The sequence below is a fragment of the Budorcas taxicolor genome, chromosome 4 (genome assembly GCF_023091745.1).
Source record: "Budorcas taxicolor isolate Tak-1 chromosome 4, Takin1.1, whole genome shotgun sequence".
Classification (NCBI taxonomy): domain Eukaryota; kingdom Metazoa; phylum Chordata; class Mammalia; order Artiodactyla; family Bovidae; genus Budorcas; species Budorcas taxicolor.
The window spans coordinates 74,435,180-74,438,606 of record NC_068913.1 but is presented as its reverse complement, the minus strand read 5'-3'; positions in this window follow the sequence as shown (position 1 = coordinate 74,438,606).

Genomic DNA, 3,427 nt, shown 5'->3' with positions numbered 1-3,427 from the left:
CTGAACCATACCAGAAATGATCCATAATGCTAGTTTACTTCATCTTAATCATCATGGGACAACAGACTGAGTCCAAATCAGGAAAGGAGTACATCAAGGCTGTATATTGTCACCCTGCTTATTTAACATATGCAGAGTACATCAGGAGAAACACTGGGCTGGATGAAGCACAAGCTGGAATCAAGACTGCCAGGAGAAATATCAATGCAAATGACACCACCCTTATGGCAGAAAATGAAGAAGAACTAAAGAGCCTCTTGATGAAAGTAAAAGAGGAGAGTGAAAAAGTTGACTTAAAACTCAACATTCAGAAAACTAAGATCATGGCATCTAGTCCCATCACTTCATGGCAAATAGATGGGGAAGCAATGGAAACAGTGACAGACTATTTTCTTGGGCTCCAAAATCACTGCACATTGTGACTGTAGCCATGAAATTAAAGGACGCTTGCTCCTTGGAAGAAAATTTATGACCAACCTAGACATCATATTAAAAAGTGGAGACATTACTTTGTCATCAAAGGTCCATCTAAGTCAAAGCTATGATTTTTCCAGTAGTTGTGAGAGTTAGACCATAAAGAAAGCTGATCACCAAAGAATTCATGCTTTTAAACAGTGGTGTTGGAGAAGACTCTTGAGAGTCCCTTGGACTGCAAGGAGATCCAACCAGTAAATCCTAAAGGAAATCAGTCCTGAATATTCATTAGAAGGACTGATGTTGAAGCTGAAGCTCCAATACTTTGGCCACCTGATGCAAAGAACTGACTCATTGGAAAAGACCCTGATGCTGGGAAAGACTGAAGGCAGGAAGAAAAGTGGGCGACAGAAGACTAGATGGTGGATGGTATCACCAACTGAATGGACATGAGTTTGAGCATGCTTGGGGAGTTGGTGATGGACAGGGAAGCCTGGTGTGCTGCAGTCCATGCGGTCACAAAGATTCGGACACGACTGAACAACTGAACTGAATTGATAGTATTTCTGTTCAGTTCAGTTTGATTCAGTTGCTCATTTGTGTCTGACTCTTTCTGACTCCATGAACCGCAGCTCGCCAGGCTTTCCTGTCCATCACCAACTCCCGGAGTTTACCCAAACTCATGTCCATTGAGTCAGTGATGCCATCCAACCATCTCAGCCTCTGTCATCCCCTTATCCTCCCACCTTCAATCTTTCCCAATATCAGGGTCTTTTCAAATGAGTCAGCTCTTTGCATCAGGTGGCTAAAATATTGGAATTTCAGCTTCAGCATCAGTACTTCCAGTGAATATTCAGGACTGATTTCCTTTAGGATGGACTGGTTGGATCTCCTTGCAGTCCAAGGGACTCTCAAGAGTTCAAAAGCATCAATTCTTCTGCCCTCTGCTTTGTTTATAATTCAACTCTCACATCCATACATGACTACTGGAAAAACCATAGCCTTGACTAGACGGACCTTTGTTGACTAAGTAATGTCTCTGCTTTTGAATATGCTGTCTAGGTTGGTCATAACTTTCCTTCCAAGGAGTAAGCATCTTTTAATTTCATGGCTGCAATCACCATCTACAGTGATTTTGGAGCCCAGAAAATAAAGTCTGTTGTTATCTATTAGAATAAACGTCACTTGTGCACCACTACAGATCCTTTTGATTCACCTCTTACTTCAGCCTCTCCTATAATGACAGGTTCAATGGAAGTTCAACCAGGTTAGTGCAGGACTGACAGTCCTTTACCTGGTATCTGTGGGATAGATCTGTTATTGCTTCTTACCCCATGACCTCTCCAAGGCATCATGAGACACCATCAGAAACCACCTTGGCATTCACCATGCACATCTCAGAAGTCAATGCCCTTGAGATCACTGTTGACAAGTGAGTAAATGGGAAACAGTAGCTAAATATTCCCTTCTTTGGCCCACAGATGAAGTGTTCAGACACATATTTTATAAAGTTCTTCAGAAAATCCTAGCAAGGATCAAGTACCATCCACTCGTACCATTTAGTCAATATCACAGTAACATAGGACAGAAGACAGGTTGACGAAATATTCATCCACGTGTGTTTCACTGTGTATCACTCTAAATATCTTACACCTTGGATTCTACTTTGAATCTCATTCTCAGAGACAAAGAAACAATGAGTGCTCAACCTTTCTGGAAAAACGATATTTTGCTGTGTTTCAGAATAACAATAGACATTTCTGGCATTTATCCTAGTCAGATGCATATCTCCTGAAATTCCATTGACGAATAAATCTAGCCTTAGACTGAAAGAAATTCTTGTCCCAGTAGCAAAACCAATGGATGTATTGCTATATTGCCTACAAACTTAGCTCCTGATTAAAAGAGTCACTATATTTTTCAACACTTTGAGAATTTCTCAGTTTTTAATATCAGGAATTATTTTCTCTACAAACAGTGATCCCACATATCCAATGAATTGAAATGAGCTGACTTCATTGCCCAATGTCAGCATGTGAACCTGATCCAGGAAAGATGTTCAAGAATTATGGTAAGTTTCACTGGATGACATTGATTATTTCTACTATTATCCTTAGTTCTGTATTTCTTTTCATTCTGGACCTTAGGTCAGACCTGCTGGGACACTAGAAGAGAGAAGAAACAAAATTTGTTTGCCAAAATCTTTTTTTCAAGCTGGGCATGGAATTATCACAATTTTAGCTCAGAAACAGCCTAACAACTGCAGGAAGGAAGTCCATCCCTCATTTCAACTTTTCAAATCTCAGTCATAGAAGGCTTGGAAATACAGTTTTTTAGCTTTGAAATTCCTTCAGGTTTAAAAAAAATGAACTTTTGAAAAATTTGCCCCATCAGGAAAAAGAATCTCACAAATATATATACAAATATACATATACATTTATATATGTTATTTTGCTCATACTATGTATACTATTTTCAGATACAAAAATAGAAATTATAAATGAAAAATTAATATTAATAAATAATATTTTGAGAGGTTTATTGTATCTACTAACAGTACTGAGCTATTTCCCTCACACTAAAAAATAATAATACCCTAGTGAGGTAAAGTAGGGGTGATACAATCATTTTATAATGCAGTCAAAAAGGTAGCTAAAATCATCAAACAAGAAAAGTATCATTTTCTTGCTGTTCATTTGTGTTACCATTAACTTTATAGTTTATTTCCTGAAATATTATTAAGTCATTTAGCCACCTTGTGAGGATCAGTTTAGTTAAAACTAGAGAATACAATTTATAACTCTTCTTAACCAGGACAAGTAAAATACTGAAGGCTGTAATATACTAAAAAGAAACCAAGAATTGAGACTGATACCACCAGTCTTTCCAAGCTGTAGAACTTCCTTTGAGTTACATGATTGTCCAGCATTTAGAGTAGAGTAAAGATATTGCAGTCAATTCACTAATTAAATGTGAATAACCCTTAACTTCATTATTGCATTATTGCTAGATT